The following is a 19,217-nucleotide window of genomic DNA, read 5'->3' on the forward strand; positions in this document are numbered from 1 at the left end:
GACACACAAAACATGTTCCTGTTTTCTAGTAAGTTTTTTAAAGAGACAAAGAATCTATCTTGGTGCCCCTGAAATCTTAACACACAACATAGGAACCTCTCTCTGATTACGTATAAGCCTTTGGGCAACTTGCTTCTCCTCTCTGCAGCCCAGATTTCTCGTCTGTGCAGGGAGACTCTCGTACCCAGTGATTTTCAGGGTTTCCTTAGGGATAATGTTTAATCAACAAGAAGTTGGTTGTTTGGTTCATATTATCTCAGTCTCAATTTCCTCACCAGCGAAACCAGAACGACAGTAGTACTTATCCTGTATAGAATGCTAAGCACAGTACAGGACACTTATTTCAGACAAGCATGCTGGTTTGTGCAGACCGTAACAACTCCTTGAGGGCATATTGTGTTCATTTTAATGTATGCTTAAACTCAGTAGTTATTTCTTCAGAAAAGTGTCCTGAATTTATTTTTACTCCCATGGATCAGGTCTTCTTTCAATTTCTTCTCTTCCTGTCTAACTTAGGGTCAGTTTCCAGTGGCAGTGTGTAAGGTGGCATCACAGCTCATGAAGACTCTTCTCAGCTCTCCTCCATCCCCGTTATTTTTCTGCCCAGTAGCCATCCGGATGTTTATTCATCAGACCCAATACAAGTGAAGACTGAATCTTAGCTCATCCTCTTACTCACTTTGGAGACACTGCTTCAACTTTTGTCAAGCATGAAATCCTATCATAATCTGAGACAATTTTCCACTCCATCCAAACCCTGTAAGTGCACTGTCCTATATGGCAGCCACCAGCCACACGAGGCTACTGAGTTCCTAATGTGTGGCTAGTCCAAACTGAGATGTGCTGAAAGTATAAAATTTTCCCCAGATTTCAAAAGGTAAGCCCAAAAATAAAAAGGGAATGTAATATATTTCATTAAAAACATTTATATTGATTACATTGTGAAATGAAAATATATTATTCTATCAGGTTAAATAAAATAGATTAAAATTAATTTTATCTGTTTATTTTACTTTTTAAATGAGTCTACCAGAAAAAAAATGTTAAGTCACACATACAATTTGCATTATATTTCCATTGGATAGTGCTGTATTTACGATGACCAGCTTTCGTTACTCCCAACTCCGGAGTGATATCACAGAACCTTGCTTTCAAACTACTACAGCCAGTAAATTGAATAAATGGACGTTTTGGAGGTAAAAATAAAGCAGGTTTATTCTGTTTTCCCCTTGTCTTTTAACTTTCTCAGTAGGTCTAGTTTTCACCCTGTCCCTGAATGAAGATTTGACGTTTTGGCCACTCGTAGGTAACAGAAAATCTTAGAGTCATTTGAGTCACAAAACACAGTCTCAATTTCTACTTAGAATTCCAAACACACAAACTAGTAAAATCTTGCAACTTCATTCAAAGTTTCAGGGACTTGCCCTCCCCTCGCTAGAATCTACTGTTGAAAAGAAAAGAAAAACCCGCAGTCAGGGAGGGGGCCGGGCTCTCCTCTTCCTTCCTCAACTCTTTTTCTCCAACTTGCTAACTGAGGTTTCTCCTTTCCCCAGTGCTGGGGTGCAGGTAGGGAAGGAGGTAGGATCCACTGAGAGCAGACTGAGGGCTTTAAAACTGACTCTCCCTCGCAGAGAGAGATTCCATGAGCTTTGCTGGGGATCAAGCGCCTAAAGTTCCTTTGGTGTAGTTGATGTCTTCTCCAACTTTTTGCTCCTCTTTCTGCAGCTCCAAGGAACCCACTAGTATGCTATTAACTTCTCTCTGATGAGACTTCTTCACCATTTTCCTAACAGCAAATTTTACTGACATATAACAAACTTATAAATGCAGAAACCATACGCGTGTGACTAGAAATGTCTCAAGTAAGCCTTTGTGAGCACCACCTAAGTCAACAAGTAGTCGGTTTCCTTTTTTAATGGCCTTCTTGGACAAGGTCTAAAATGCCAGCCCTGTCTCTGGTGTGGCTACATCTGGTCCTGAGGACACTCAGGTACCGTCTGCCACCACAAATTCTAGAAGGACATGCCCAGGGCACCAGCAGCCCCTCTGTCACTCCCACCACCAGGGCAGGCAGCAAGCTTTGTTTTCTTCAGGTACAAATCAGGCACTTGTCTAGCCAGCTGTAGGGGGTCCTACAACAAGCTCACTGATTGGACTTGTTGCACCTGTCTCTCCCCTTTCTTTTGGGGGTTAGCACTAGGAATCATAGTATACCAATGATTCTTTTCAAAGAAATCTCTTTCCTAGTTCCTTCCTTCTTCACCACTCAATGTAGGGGTGGAAGGTGGGCTTCTAACTGGTGCTCAGCTATCTGCTTTCAACATCTGCCTCTCCATCTGGCACATAATTTGGTCTCTTACATTGTCATCCTAGGGCCTTAGCCAAAATGTCCATTTCAACATGCTGTTTTACCATACGGGCACCTATTTACGACTTCTCTATTCTCTCTCCTCCAATTATTAAAAAAAAAGTGGGAGAGAGTAGATAGAATTCCTGCCCGCGTACTATCTTAAGTTCAAGGCCATGGAAGTTTCACTTCTTTCCTTCTACCTTTCCACCAAGTTCTGCTTGTATTCAAATGCCTCATCCATGAGGTCCAGGCTCCCACCTGCAGCCACTCAGGGCAGGAGAGTAGCCCAAGCAAGGCTGATAGAAGGTGGATCCTGATCCAAATCCAAGTTCTGCCCTTTACTAGCCTCTCAAAGTCCTGGCTCCCAAACTGCAATGCTGTCCCTCACTTTGCAGAGTGAAGACATGGCTAAATCTAGCTAATTAACACATGCATTACCTCATAAAGTTATCATTTCTGTGGTGAGAACATTCAAAATCTACTCAGAGTTTTTATCAAGAATACAATGCATTGTTATTAACTATAGTCACCATATTGCACAATAGATCTCTTGAACTTATCCCTCCTGTCTAACTGAAATACTGTATACTTTGACCAACACCTCCCCCTAAAAGTCATATACATTTTTGCATAGATTAAGGAGCTGGAAAGACCTTGAGATAGCATCTCCCTGGTCTTGACCGTGATGACGATACATGTCAAGTTCAATCTTCCTTATTTTCCGTGTCTTATGTGGCTGAATATCACCACTTCTAAAACTCAGATTATCTTTTTTATTCACCAAATCAGCATTTGTCTCAGCAGACTCACTTCAAACTATATTGACTGTAGCCAAAGAGATGGAAACATCGGGATTGTTTATAGTGCTTTGAACTTGCAATAAGTCAATTTTTTAACCTAGTAATGAATACCCATCATTGTTATTTGGTAGTTTTTTTTGCTTGTTTTGGTTTGGGTATTTTTTGCAAAAGAAAATGCCTCACAGTCATCTACCACCAACCTTGACTTACATGTTTCTCTAAGGCTTGCTGCCACCCTCTCCTTCTGGTTTTAGGCTATTTCTCAGGCTGGGCTATCTGCAGATGCAGCAGAATAGCTGAACAAACAATGAAGGGGCTGTTTAAGAAGCAGACAGGATGCAGTGCTTGGCGTCTGGTAAGGACAGGGAATGTGTCATGAGCCTGTTCGGCCTACTGTAGAATCCCACACATGTTTTCTGAAGTTTTTGCCTGGATAATCCCACTGGAATTGGAAAAATGGTGGCCATGCCCGGTCTATTGCTACAGCTCAGTGCAAATGTCTGCTGCAGAAAACAATCTACACAGGGAAACTCTGTCCTCAGTCATGGACCCTGGCCAGGGATCATACAATTGTGTAGTTAGTTAAAAAGAGACCAGGACAAAAAGTATAAGCAGGTCATATGACCCATCCTCTCAGCTGGGAAAACAACTCATGTACCAGTCCTGCTGACAGTGGGCCATCTCAGGAGGGGACCATCCCACGCTGTGGGGAAGCGTTGCTGGTCCTCCGTGGGTCTTTTCAACCACGTTCACATGCCTAGCTGCTGGGTTTCATCCAATGCACCATCAGGAATATGAAAGGCCAGAAGTAAAATAGAAACCAAATAGTCCCTGCAGTCGAGAGGGAGGATGATGTTTGAAAAGCAGTGCAGAGTTGCTTCTTGTCTAGGCCAGTGGCTTACTGTGGTGTAGGGCAAAGGGAAATGCCTGTTACTATTTGTAGGACATAAAACAGCAGTCATAAAACCCAGAATCATCAGCAAAGGACCTGTTGTGATGAAGAACTACAAAATACCGTGTTTGTTCTTACAGTTTATAGAAGATCCCCAGAGGAAGCTGCGGTCTTGCCCTTTGGTTTCTGTCATCCTGATACAGTTTTTAAACTCCACCACGTGAGTTGGAGGGGGAAAGATAGGTCACTCCACTGCATCCTTGCCCTGTGTGTGTAGATGGGCAATCTCCGCTTACTTTTGCATGCAAGAAACACTTAGGGAACTTCCTCTTCCCATTCTGACTCCACTTACCTAAACCAGTGTGTGTTATATAAGCAGAAATAGGCAATGAGAGACCCTCCCAACACACACACACACACAAACACACACACACACACACACACATGCCTTGGCCTGAAACTCCCAGGGCAACGGGGAACATTTCCCAGTCCAGCCACCATCTGAGTAAAAGTAATTCTTAAATTAAAAAAAAAAAAAACATTTCATACCTCACACAATGATGTCACAACTGACATCATTGTGGAAACTGCCTGACATGCAGCAACACGTGTGAAATGGAGGTAAAAGAAAAGATTAAGTGAAAATACATATTTGAGCTGGTTATTAGAAACAATAACATTTTCAGGAATGAGTCACTTGAGGAAACAATTGATTTGGCTGGGGACAAGCAGTGCCTCTTAGATATGCCCTGAGAAGATGTGATCAGAACTTAATTTTAAATTTGAGAATTGTAATGAGAACTTGGTTGCTTAAAATCACTGCCAAAGGAAAGGGAGCAAGCATAAGCCAGCCCCCAGAGGACGAATGATAAAATGTGTGTGTCACCCTCAGGGTCAGGAGGAGGGGTAAAGGCTAGTTAAATTAGCTAAAGCTAATTTCTACTTGTCTTTTCAAATGATTTAGCAATGGGAACCCTTTGATTATATGGTTGTCTGCCACAAAGGGTGCAAAAATGAGCTCCTGAGATCAGCATTAATGTATGAGGCAGAAAGGAGGGAAAAGTCTCATTTTCCAGCTCCACAGAGAGCTCTCTGCCTGCTAATGGGCTTTGGTGAGATGTTTGTAATCCGATGCTTTTGGTCTTCATCTTCTCATTTATAGACTGATTTTACATTGCTAGACATTCACTGTGTCTTACTACACAATCAACGACATGACAATTCTCTTGTTGTCCAAGCTGGACTCTAAAATTTGAAACAGCTGATGTTTTCTTTCTGGATGAAAGAACTAAAACACAACTTTGGCACTTAAACTTGGTATGCCACTAGAAGTGTGCTCAAATGGGTCTATGTGAACTTTGCAAAAGATAGGAATGCAATGGTCAGACAGGAATTCATTGCATGATGAGCACTGCTAGATGTGGAGCTGGGGAGGAGACCTCAGAAAAGCGCAGCACCCAGCAGTTTGTGCTTGGAAATGAAGACTTTGGAGTGAAAAATCTCTTAGGTGTAAATTTGAGATCAGAAAAAGGCTAATGAAGAAGTGGTTTTAGTCCTTATGTCAGATTCATCCCAAACTAACAGAGGTCTTCAATTCACATATTATCATAAAGTCTACAAATAAATTATGTGAGGCATAAACTTCCCAGAGATTAAAATTGGCTGTATTACTCCTTCTTTAAAATACTCTATATTAATCTGAAACACAAAAGCAAATGCAATGAGTCACAAAAGAATGAAATTTCAAGGTCAATTAATACTATGTTACTCAAGACTTGCGAGACGCTAAATAAAAAATCCCATTATTTTGTGTGTATAGGTTTTAATATCTGCTCCCCTTGCCTGACTACAACTCAATGACCTTCAAATGCAATATCCATTGTTGCAGTTACTTTCATCTTTACCTGAGTGAAGCAGAATCAATGTTCTTGTCCAGCAATTCCAATTAAGCCACTATAGACAGCCCTGCTGAATCTGCAAGCTTTGGATTTATATTGAGTTAATGAAAGCTGAAAGGAGTTCCCATATTACAGCCACACTTAATGCATCCTTGTCAAAAGGAAAGGTAATTACAACATTGCACGTACACAGTAGGTTGATCAACTTAAGCAAGGTGACAACCATGAATTGATCATGTGAGGGTGTCAATAAAAATCCCACTAGCTGTTATAAAATGTGTCACTTTTAGATGATTTAATTCTCTAGAGCCTGGATGGTTCAGATGATTGGTGAAGAAATAAACATTTAGAGTCACTTATTTTCAGGTCAATGGTTTAAATAGACCTATAGGTAGCATCAAAGCCCCATATCAATTAGTTTTTATTATTTAGACAGAACTCAGGTCTTACTCTAACAATTTATTTCTGTGTAGGTAAATCCAAGAAAAAAATTAATATTTACATTTAATCTTTGGAATAAAAACAAAAATTTTCCTGAAAAAAGCAAGGGAATTGGTAAGATGCAGGCTCTTCGGATGCAGGCATTAGATACACCATAAAGCATTAGCTTTGCTAATCAATTCTAATATTAGGTTTTGACCTGTTGGATTTAATTAGAAGAGAAAAAAAAAATCCAAACTTTAAAGTGGTAAGGAAAAAAAAAAAGAGTACATCTGGTTATTTAAGTACTGTCATCAGTTAACTTATGTAATAATGTTGACTGGTGGTGGGCAAACTCGACTAATTTTATCAACAATGTATTATGTTAATTTCTTATTTAAGATAGTACTGACAACATACATCTATTCCCTCTTCTCCTTTAAACTAACAAGGAAAACACAGTCTATAAAGAAGGGCTGCTGACTGCACTGGAAATAGTGCACAGGGAAGGGAGGATTCAGAAAGAGAAACTTGAGCTCTGCAAACCTTGAGCTAACCTGGACTTCTCCAGACTAGATGGCCGACTGGAGGGGTAAACTGAAGTGCTTTAATTGGCAGAAAAAGGTCAGGATGTGTGGGCAAGTAGAGGGAGCTTCCCACAGACAGGGAGAGCGGTTAATTTTGCAAGAAACAGGGTGTGACTGAGGCTGGATTTACAATAAACCTGGATGACATGCAGAGCTGCACCCTTGGATAAGTGAAGGTGAATAAAATGTAAATTGTCAACCAATATCTGTGACCGAAGAGCCAGAATTATTTTTCCTAACTAGGGAACAGAATCATACCAACCCAGCAGGGTGCTGTGACAAGGTATTCCGAGGCCATTTAGCAAATTCTCCTAATATCCCAGCTCATCTCAGCTTCTCCCTGTATTTTTTTTTCTACAAACAGCTGGTACAGGAAAACTTCCAGCATTCAATGAAGGTTAAAATCATGGAATTAATGTAAACATACCTCAAGAAACAGAGAGAAAAGTAACATAATGAAACAAGGTGAAGAAAGAATATACATCAGAAAATTATGGTAAAATCAGTGTCAGATTATAATCAGACATCTTAATGAAAATCAAAGAAATTAAATGAAACAGAACCTCTCTGGGGAGAAGAAAAAGGAGAGCAGAAAGAAAAAACAAAAAAACTCAGGGGGAAATGACTTTTTTTTTAATAAAGGAGATGAAGTGATAGAGAATATAAAACATAACAACGTGAAGGTCACATTAGACATAGAAATTACTAAAAGAAAACGTCAAGAACATATAGAAGAAAGCTTAAGAAAATTGAGCATATTGAAAGAAAAAGAACTAGTTTTGTTAATTAACAAAGGATAAATGTTAATTATGGAAGACAGCTAAAGAAGAGCACTCGCTGTATCCTGAGGAAGATAAAAGAAAAGTCAAACAGAAAAATTCAAAGATAAAATAGAAGTCTCCCATAACAGTAGTTTAAGTAACTAATGAATTAATGATTAATTTAAATAAATAAATTTAATTGTTGATTAATTCAAATGATGATTAATTTTCAAGTCCCAGGAGAACTATTTGATACAAGACAGTTTCACAAGCCTTTCTAGGAAACAGAATTATGGTATGGCCATCCAAGAAAATAATAAAGAACATCATTACAAAGGATGGCAGTGACTACTAAATCAATATAAATGTAAAAGTAAGTGTAAATATATGTGAAAATTATTGTTACATTACACAATATAAATATCAACAATAATGACAATGTAAAATAATAGCCTAATGGATAAATTAAAACCATCATGCACTACGAGGCAATCACAGATGCGTGTTATGGGAACACTAATTATTCATGGAGTCAAGCCTTGTGGATAAAAAGGATGAGATATGAGCCAGATCTTAAAAGACAGAGAGTAATTTACCAGGCAGAAACAGAAAGGAAAGGTATTCTAGGAAAAGGGAATCACTGAACTTGAGAGACAGAAGCAGAGCCAGAGAAAGTGCACCAAGAGAGGAAAACTTGTGTTAGAGTTGGTCCAGAACAGAATTATGTTGTGGAGTACAGTTCATCACACAGAGTAGGATACCAACACAAAACTCTGCGCTGACTTCAGCTAAATTGAATATTATGGCAGCATATAAAAGATTTACAAAGGCCATTTTCACGTGGAAAATTCTAGTGATATAATTTTCCAGTGAAAATGACAGAATTTTGAATTACATATTCAGTGTCATTATAATTCTGGTGAATTACAATTCTCTGCAGTTCTCTGGTGATTTGACTAGGCATCAATAAGAATTAAATCATGCACTTACCATTGTTCATGTCGGCTGATTGGAAGACTTTCCCCCATATTAACTTTTGGTTCCAAAAACATCAAATCTTGTTTTTTCTCTGCTACTCACATTTCTCCAGGCATCAAAGGACGTGTGCATACTGCAATACAACTTCGGGCCCTGCAACATCAAGTCAGAACACCAGCCAGGTCAGCAGAAAGAAGTCTTCTTGGACATCATTTCCGCGGAAGCGACTGTGAACCATTTAAACAAAACCTATCGAAATGCATCCACAACTCATCTTCTTTTAGACAGATCCCCAGAATGCCTGCTGCCACTTCGTTACCACCTGATGTGAGAAGCAGCATGATGGATGGAAGTCTGAGTGGAGAAAGAGAGCAGTCTTAATAATTTCAGTTAACTGACCTTACTTCTGCAAAGTTTACAAAAACACGTGACCATGATAACCTATTGCTAGTGTCTCTCCTGAGCCTTAAGAGCCCTTTTTTGCAAGTGAGGGGAACTGAAGTTGCAGATCTATTACTTTCACAGTAAATATGTCTCTGTATTCTGTTTAAAAACAAAGCAAAGCAGGCCGGGCGCGGTGGCTCAAGCCTGTAATCCCAGCACTTTGGGAGGCCGAGACGGGCGGATCACGAGGTCAGGAGATCGAGACCATCCTGGCTAACACGGTGAAACCCCGTCTCTACTAAAAAATACAAAAAACTAGCCGGGCGAGGTGGTGGGCGCCTGTAGTCCCAGCTACTGGGGAGGCTGAGGCAGGAGAATGGCGTGAACCCGGGAGACGGAGCTTGCAGTGAGCTGAGATCCGGCCACTGCACTCCAGCCTGGGCGACAGAGCGAGACTCCGTCTCAAAAAAAAAAAAAAAAAAAAAAAGCAGAGCAAAACAAACAAACAAACAAAATCTAATGCACAAAAAAGGGCTAAAAGGAACTACCGCTAAAGTATTAGCAATGTTTCTATTTAGGTGATGTCACTGTGGGTGAATTTTATTTTTTGTCTACTTTTCTGTTATTATCAAAAATTTTTTGAAAGACTATCTTTTGCTTTGGCATTAAAATGATTAAATTAGTTTAAGTGATATTTCTGGCTTTCTCTATTACACAAACTGTAATCTTTGATTTATTTTTTATCAGATAAGGGTCATGAAAGATGCTTTAGCTCCCAAGGAATTTCATCCCTTTAATAAGACATTTCCAGTCTTCTGTATAGTGTATTCACAAGCTATAGTTGCTCCACCAAGTCTTCTCTAAAACACTGCATAGTTGCACATATAGAGCTGCAATACTTACAACTTCATTGATAACCAACAATATGCAATAATGAGACTAAGACTTTTGCCAGGTGCGGTGGCTCACACCAGCACTTTGGGAGGCCGAAGCGAGTGGATCATGAGGTCAAGAGTTCGAGACCAGCCTGGCCAACACGGTGAAACCTCATCTCTACTAAAAATACAAAAATTAGCTGGGCCTGGAGGCATGTACCTGTAATCCTAGCTACTCGGGAGGCTGAGGCAGGAGAATCACCTGAACCCTGGAGGCGGAGGTTGCAGTGAGCCGAGATCAGTGAGCCAAGATCGCGCCACTGCACTCCAGCCTGGGCGACAGGGCGAGACTTCGTCTCAAAAAAAAAAAAAAAAAAAAAAAAGGATAAGACTTTCCTTAGTGCCACACAATTCTTACTGATTAAAAGATAAATCTATATGCCAAACTTTCTCCTCTGACATATGTGTGACATGTTAACAAGAAGTAAAATGGCCCTCAACTTTTCTTTCAGGAAACACAATCGTATTTACGTACATGGATGAATCCAAGAATAATTTTATTTGCTCTTAGAATGAGTTTTAGAGTCTGCTGCTTAAATAGTGTTAAAATGCTGCACATTCCAATCATGAGTACAACAATGAAACCTACAAGAGTCCACATATGGTCTTCACGAGTCAATGAGTTTACAGCAAATTTCCCAAACTGGTATTACACAGAACACTCTTTCAAATGGTATTTATGGATATGGTGTGAAGAAAAATTTCTCAAATATTTGGTAAACACTGGGTCAAGTTGTGTGTGTGTAGGTGTGTGTGTGTGTGCATGTGTGAAAGAGAGAGAGAGAGAGAAGAGGATTTGTCAGTTTTTTTAAAACTACTGGACTACTGACTTTAATGGGTAAACAAGTGTTACACCTTTTCAAAAGAAAATAGAGTATGCTGCATTTCTCAAATATATTTGATCACAGAGCGAATTTTTCTTCCTGCAGCTATTGAAGTCCCTAGATGAACATTTTGAAGACCACCATTTGGAAAAATATTGAGTTAGATTCTGATTCTTCATAGAATTCTATGAAATGTGGTATTTGGGATCACTGAAAATATTTGTCATCTGTCAACACTGAAATTTAAACAAACCATTGCTACTGGGGAACTGGTTTACCTTTGCTTAAAGGCAAATTCCATATTTATATTTTTAGCATAATTCAATCTGGAACACTGCAACACAGGAAAACAATTAAGTCCCCCAGGGCAGTCACTGTGGAAACCTATTAAAAAGGAGGTAGGGGAGAAAGGGAGCTGTGGAGGCAGATTATTAGAATCTTCAAGATAAAATTACAAAAGATGAGTTCACAAATACGTTCAGTAAAAATGCATGTCTACCAGTTACCCACCCCCTTCAAGTAAAGAGCAATAGCATGCTAAAGGAAAGCAGATGGAAAAGAATTCACATTTCTCTTTCTCCAAATTGTTATTAGAAATAAAAAACTCAAAGGAGTCAATGAGAGGCTGGGTCATGCTCCCAGGTTATTGCTTTGCCAAATAACACAAAGTACTGTCAACAATATCAATTTAATGTTCAAAAAAACATGACACTCTCAAATGAAAAGAAAAAAAGTAAAATGTATCATTCCTTCATAACTGAAGAAAAAATTCACTGATAAATTACAGCTGCCATGGAGGTCCAAAGTATTATTCCAAATTACAAGAGTGAATGTGATACCCAAGGTATGAAGCATAAAAATGAGATATACTTGGTTGGCACCACAGTTCTTGAAAGGCAAATACCAGCTGGAGGTAGCAAAGATAAGCAAAATTCCAGTGGAAAAAGGACATTGCACATTGAAAAGATGGAAAATATGTAAGTGCCCACAGTGATATCTTTATTAAGAAAACCACTTACTATTTTCTAAATAAAAGGTATCCTTTTCAAAATAACATCCCTGGGCCGGGCACAGTGGCTCACGCCTGTAATCCCAGCACTTTGGAAGACCAAGGCAGGTGGATCACCTGAGGCCAAGAGTTCGAGACCAACCTGGCCAACATGGTAAAACCTCATCTCTACTAAAAATACAAAAAAAAAAAAAAATTAGCCAGATGTGGTAGTGGGTGCCTGTAATCCCAGCTACTCGGGGGGCTGAGGCAGGAGATTCACTCGAACCCGGAGGCAGAGTTTGCAGTGAGCCGAGACCGTGCCATTGGACTCCAGCCTAGACTACAAGAGCAAAATAACATCCGTGGAGTAGGAGCCATTCATCTTCATAGATTGCAGATAAAATAACATACAGGCCAGACATGGTGGCTCATGCCTGTAATCCCAGCACTCCCGGTGGCGAAGGTAAGCAGATCACTTGCGGCCAAGAGTTCAAGATAAGCCTGGGCAACATGGTGAAACTCTGTCCCTACCAAAAATACAAAAATCGGCTGCGCATGGTGGCACACACCTGTAGTCCAGCTGCCCAAGAGACTGAGGTGGGAGGATCACCTGAACCTGGGAGATGAAAATTGCAGTGAGCCATTATCACATCACTGCACTCCAGCCTGGAAATAGAGTGAGACCCTGTCTCAAAATAATAATTATAATAATAATAATTTACAGACAGACCTCAAGATTGTGGTCATTGTTTGCCTACTAGATACTCTTTTGGACTAGTTATTCTTTGAACTTTGAAAATCAAGTTTCAATATTATCACGAAATGTGAAATAAAAGGATCAATGTCCTATTTTATGTGGTAGCCATACATTGTGATCCAGGGCTATGCTGAAGACAATTGTATGTATGTCTTCCCAACTCCATGTTCAGTGACATCAATGCAGAGACGGCCTGAAATCAAGCTGCGGTGGAAGTTTTTACACTACAGAAATTGACAAACACCCAAAATCAAGGTTTTGTCTTTTCAGATAATTGATTGCCAGCACAACTCTGGTAATAACTATTGTCAGTACAACTCTGGTAATAACTTGTCAGCATAACTCTGGTAATAACTATTAGTGTTCTGGAATTCTCTTGATTATTGATAGCTAATATTAGTTTTCATTAAAATATTAAGGCTCTGATACTTGTACCTAGATTTACATTTAAGATATAACATGCAGGGATAAAAGTTATGATAAAAGATGTGGCCCCCTCTACTATCTAGAGAAACACCCACACCTAAAGAAGGCTGCTTATAACACACAGTACAAGAAATATCAAACTTCTCTGACCAGAGCCCAAGTGCCAGGGAAATCCTGGCTATAGTACATTCACAAGAACAGGAAAAACCACACTGATGAATAACAATGAAGTGTTTTGGAAAGAATTCTGAAAGTGTCATTGGGAAATACTAAGAACATGCCAATTGTAGTTTGTAAGTAGCAATCATTAGTTAACCTTAGTAATTCATTTAGTAAGGTTGCTGGTAAACAGAGCCACTGTGTGGGGGATTTGGTTTATGTGCACCTGCCAAAGAGGCAAGCAGGGACTGAAGTGCAATCTGCCCCCCACTTGCTAGCTGCTGGGCTACAGGGGCTACAGCCACCTAGTATCATACAATTTGACAAAGGTGTGTTATGTGCTAAGGACTATCCTGATAGTAAATAGCCCTTGGTTATAGTTAAAAATAAAGGACTGGGCCAGGCGCAGTGGCTCACGCCTGTAATCCCAGCACTTTGGTAGGCTGAGGTGGGTAGATCACCTGGGGTCAGGAGTTCGAGACCAGTCAACATGATGAAACCCCATCTCTACTAAAAATACGAAACATTAGCCAGGTGTGGTGGCAGGCGCCTATAAATCCCAGCTACTCAGGAGGCTGAGGCAGGAGAATCACTTGAACCCAGGAAGCGGAAGTTGCAGTGAGCCAAGATCGCGCCATTGCACTTCAGCCTGGGTAACAAGAGCAAAACTCTACCTCAGAAAATAAATAAATAAACAAACAAATAAATAAATAAAGGACTGTAGAATGGGAGTCATTCAAATATAAGATCAACAAACAACAACAAAAGACCTGCACTTTTCAATCACGAGGCTTCTCTTGAGACCCCTACAAACGAGTGAGAACACTGTAAAAATCATTCTCAAGAATTCCAGGCAGAACAGCTCTCTTACTGCGAGCTCTGATCTGACACATTTCTGCTCCTCCAAACACATAACAATGATAGACTTTTTTTTAAAGTAAAAAGAAGTCGCAGCCTGATTCTAACACAAGACAAACATGTCTGTGGACTAAAAACAGAAGAAAAATGCAAACTGACAAGCAGAGCCAGAGCCCTGGCAAAGGAGTGAGCAAGAAGGGTGAGCGCAAAATGAGAGAAAAACGGATGGACAGCCAGAGAGCAGACAGGGGTAGATCTGCAGCCATGGATGGCGAGTAGGGAGATGATACAAAAGAAAAGAAAACAGAATCCTCCACAAAATGGCAAGACAGAAGGACAGTCACTGAGTTCTTCCAGCACAAGGAGGTTCATGTCACTTCTGGCAGAAGGATAGAAATTTTATATAACTTGCCATATTGTTAGAAAACTATTTTGTTAAATATGTATGTTAAAATGTTAAGAGTAACCACTAAAAGAAGTGTAATCTTTTAGCTTGCCAACCAGCAGAGGAGTGAAAAGGGAATAGAGAAAAGTTGATGAGTCCATCTGAAGGCAGGGAAAGAGCAAAAAGGAACACAGTAAAAGAATGTGAACGAGCACAAAATCAGGTATCAAAAACTAAGACCAGCCTTAGCAGTGCTTGCAATTAAACTTGCTACTGAAAGACAGCATTTATCTGAAAGCATTTAAAATAAAAATATGAGCTGGCTACCAAAAGCATACCTGAAACATCACATGCAAAAGCATAAAATTAGGTGAGGGAATATACATTTTTCCCAAGAAAATATCTAGCCAAAATAAAGCTAATATAACAATATTTGGATAAGATAAATAGAAGTTAAGAGAAAAAGCATTGAGAGGGATAAAGAGGAAGCTTACATAATAGTGACTAGAACAATTTACCAGGAAAATATAAAAACTATGAATTTGTACGCAACTAATAGCATAGCCTAATGTGTGTGTATTATGTGTGTATATGTGTGTATATACACACATACACATTCATATACATACATACATACACACACACATACACACACGCACACGCATTAGACTATGCTATTAGTTGCATATAAATTCATAGTTTTTGTATTTTCCATTTATATATGTGTACATACATATACACACACACACACAAATTAGGCTATGCTATTAGTTATACATGTACATATATACATATACATATATATACATGTACACACACATACACACACATTAGGCTATGCTATTAGTTGCATACAAATTCATAGTTTTATATATATATATATATATATATATATATATATAGCAAAACTAAAAGAATGTCAATAAGAATTTGGCAAATATATAATCATGGTAGGTGATCTTAACACTCCCTGATAGATACAGCAGACCAAAGGTTATTAAAGACACAGAAAATTTAAAAAACCAAATTAACATGCCTGATCTAAAGGATATATAACTCTGCACTAGCAGAAAACATGCAATCTCTTCAAGTAAATGGAATATTTACAGAAACATACCATGTACAAGATAACAAAGAAGTCCTCCACAAATTCAAAGAATAGATGTCATATAAGCAATGTTCTCTCACAATAAGGCAGTTAATTTCGAGAGAAGTAAAAAGATAATTTAAAACAAAAAGAATCACCCCTAGAGTAGCAAGAAAAAAATGGCCCATGCACTCTAAGATAGAGACAGTTGAATCCCAGGTCTAACACTTGCCTGCTGAAAGTCCTTGAGTAAGTCACTTAACCTCTCTGGGCCTTGGTTTCTTCAGATGTTATGTGGGTGTAATATCTCTTTCACACAGATTAAAGGAGGAAATAATCTATAAAAGCACCTAGCACAGTACTTGGCAGAAACTCAAACACCAGTTTCAGTCCTTTTACATAATGTGTGTTTAATAAATATCAATGGAATTAATAAATGAATACCAAGTGGAGATAAATATACATTCTTTTGTAAACAGAATATATAATAAATTTAATTAATCCACAAGATCCTATTTTAAACAGAGAGAAGGAAAAATATGGCACATTCTATGTTTCTAATTATCCTCTGATTCGAAAAGAAAGAAAAGATTTTGTCTGGACGTCTGGAAAATCTGATGCCACATCCTGTTTGTCCCTCTCATGTTAATTTGATAATTGCTTCAGATCATGAGGTCACTTTGTCCAAATAAAAAGAGGCTTCACTTGTGAAAGAAGAGAAGCTTAGAGGGCAATGCCTAGTATCTTGCGGGCCGCATTACCAGCTGTTTCCAAGAGACCCAACAAAATTTGAAGGGGACTCAACAAATTTCAACGAGCATAAGTCAGCTAGACACAAGAGAGAATTTTCTTGACAAGTTACCACTCCATTGCATCAGGCAGGGGCTTGTGTGATCTCCTTCCAAGCGTGACATTTCCAGACGTCCTGAACTTGATACAGGCTATGTAGAAAGCTGAGATCCACCCAACTTGCAGCTGTGACAGTTAATGAGGTGTGTGCAGGAGTATAGCACATAGACAGCCTTCATCGCTCTCTATACTCTTGTTGGCTCCCCTCCCTAGAAGGTTTTCAACATGTGTTCAGTGTGGTTTGTTTGCTTCATTTCCATGGGACTCAGAAGAAAGATTTTCTGCTCTCTTCGTTGTGTCATCAGTGCCAAGGACTTTTCCATTTAATTGTTACATGAAGCATGATGTCCCCAAGGCCAATCTCAAGACTTTGGTCAAAGGGAAAAGTGTTTCCAGACCACAGTGAAACATAGCCTTGGTGACAAAGCTAACAATAACAGGATGGACAGTTCAGGAATTCAGCAATGCTACCAGGAAAACATGATTTATAAGCTATGGATGCTCATATTTCATATTTACCTGAAAAGCACAACATCTTGTGTTTTTTTTTTATTCCCACTAAAAATCCTAAATATTTCTGAAGCATCAGAAAATATGGCCTAATGTGGAAGAAAAGTTAGGACTGACTAAATCAGTCTTATACCAAAATAAATTTAAGGTAGATTTAAACATTGAATGTAAAATTAATACAGGTAAATGCTTTTATATTCTTAATGTGGAAAAGAACTTCATAAGCTTAAGATCAAATGCAGAATCTAAGGGAAAAACTGACACATTTAAAAACATTAAATTCTAAACATTTGTACAGTTAGAAAAATCATACATAAAATCAAAGACAAATAACAAATAGAAAAGATAGTTTTAGCATTTATGACAGAAAGTTCATATAAAAAGCACTTATAACCAAAAAGAAAATGAAAAATTTATGAATAAGGCTTCAAAAGCAAAAATGCAAGAAAAACAAAAATAGATAAATGGGACTTAATTAAACTTGAAAGTTTCTACGTAGCAAAAAAAAAAAAAAAATCAATAGAGTAAACAGGCAACCTACAGAATGGAAGAAAATATTTGCAAATTATGCCTCTGACAAAGGACTAAGATCTAGAATCTATAAGGAACACAAACAACACAACAAGAAAAAAACAACCCCATTAAAAAGTGGGCAAAGGACATGAATAGACATTTCTCAAAAGAAGACATACAAGTGGCCAACAAACATATGAAAAAATGTTCATCACTAATCATCAGAAAAATGCAAATTCAAACCAGAATGAGATATCATCTTACACCAGTCAGAATGGCCACTATTATGAAATCAAAAAACAACAAATGTTGCTGTGAATGCAGAGAAAAGACTATACTTATAAGCTGTTAGTAGGAATGTAAATTAGTTCAATCTCTACGGAAAACAGAATGGACATTTCTCAAAGAACTAAAAATAGAACTGGTCAGACACAGTGGCTCGCTCTTGTAATCCCAGCACTTTGGGAGGCCAAGGCAGGTGGATCGCGAGGTCAGGAGATCGAGACCATCCCGGCTAACACAGTGAAATCCCATCTCTACTAAAAACACAAAAAATTAGCCAGGCATGGTAGCACATGCCTGTAGTCCCAGCTACTTGGGAGGCTGAGGCAGGAAAATGGCATGAACCCAGGAGGTGGAGCTTCCAGTGAGCCGAGATTAAGCCACTGCACTCCAGCCTAGGTGACAGAGCAAGACTCCGTCTCAAAAAAAAAAAAAAAAAAAGGACTACCATTCAACCCAGCAATCCCAGTACTGGGTATCTACCCAAAGGAAAATAAATTATTATACAAAGAAAACTCAATTGCACTCATATGTTTGTCAAAGCACTAGTCACAATAGTAAAGTCATAGACTCAACCTAAGTGTCCATCAATAAGTGATTGGATAAAGAAAATGTGGTATATACAACATAGAATACTATGCAGCCATAAAAAAATCATGTTTTTTACAGCAACATGGATGGAGCTGGAGGGCATTATCCTACATGAAATAACTCAGAACCAGAAAGTAAAATACCACATGCTCTCAAGTGGGAGCTAAACAATGGGTACACATGAACATAAAAATGGAAACAGTAGATAATGGGGACTCCAAAAGTGAGGGAGGCTGAGAGGAGGGTAAGGGTCAAAAAATTTCCTATTGGGTACAATGGTCACTATTTGCATAATGGGTACACTAGAAGCCCAACTCTGCTGTTACATAATACATCCATGTAACAAACATCTACATGTACCCACTGAAACTATAATAAAATAAAATTTTAAATTAATTAATTTTAGAAAGAAAATGGAAAATGGGCATAAATAGTCACTTCCCAAAGGAAAACATACAAATGACTAGTAAACACAACTGAGAAAAGCACAACTTTAATAGTAAGCAAGGAAATGCAAATAAAAACAGTAAAATACAAATTTATAATTTTTCTTTATTTTTTTAAAATTTTACTTAACACATTGGTGAAAATGTGAGTGAATATTCAATGTCACTGAATCCAACATTGCTACATATTTGGGGAAATGAGCACTCTTTTACTGGGTGATGAGAGTGAAAGAGCAATACCATTGGGGTGGGGGAAAGAATTGACAAAATCCATTAATATATTAAAATCCCTAAAAACAAGAATACTTTTTGATCAAAGAATTTCATTTCTAGTAATTTATCCTAAGAAAATAATCAAGTAGGCGTGCATAGATTTACCTTTAATCATCTCAGGCTTGTTTATAATAGCTTTAAATCAAACAATAGAAGTGCTATTCAAGAGTGGAACTTCTAAGAAATTATGAGACACACACAATAAAGCACTGTGGAATAATTAAAAATGAAGGCATAGGAAGAGGCAAAGCAACATAGCTG

General features: G+C 38.5%; 1 long non-coding RNA gene across 1 annotated transcript in view; it reads right to left on the minus strand.

Moving 5' to 3' along the window:
• Nucleotides 1–1,005: 1,005 nt before the first annotated feature.
• Nucleotides 1,006–19,217, minus strand: part of LOC103878464 — a 38,569-nt gene continuing 20,357 nt past the window's right edge. The window contains exon 3 of the long non-coding RNA XR_002517674.2: nucleotides 1,006–8,839. This is a non-coding gene — a long non-coding RNA (uncharacterized LOC103878464). The remainder of the gene's footprint in view (nucleotides 8,840–19,217) is intronic.

The sequence above is a fragment of the Papio anubis genome, chromosome 13 (genome assembly GCF_008728515.1).
Source record: "Papio anubis isolate 15944 chromosome 13, Panubis1.0, whole genome shotgun sequence".
NCBI classification, from domain to species: domain Eukaryota; kingdom Metazoa; phylum Chordata; class Mammalia; order Primates; family Cercopithecidae; genus Papio; species Papio anubis.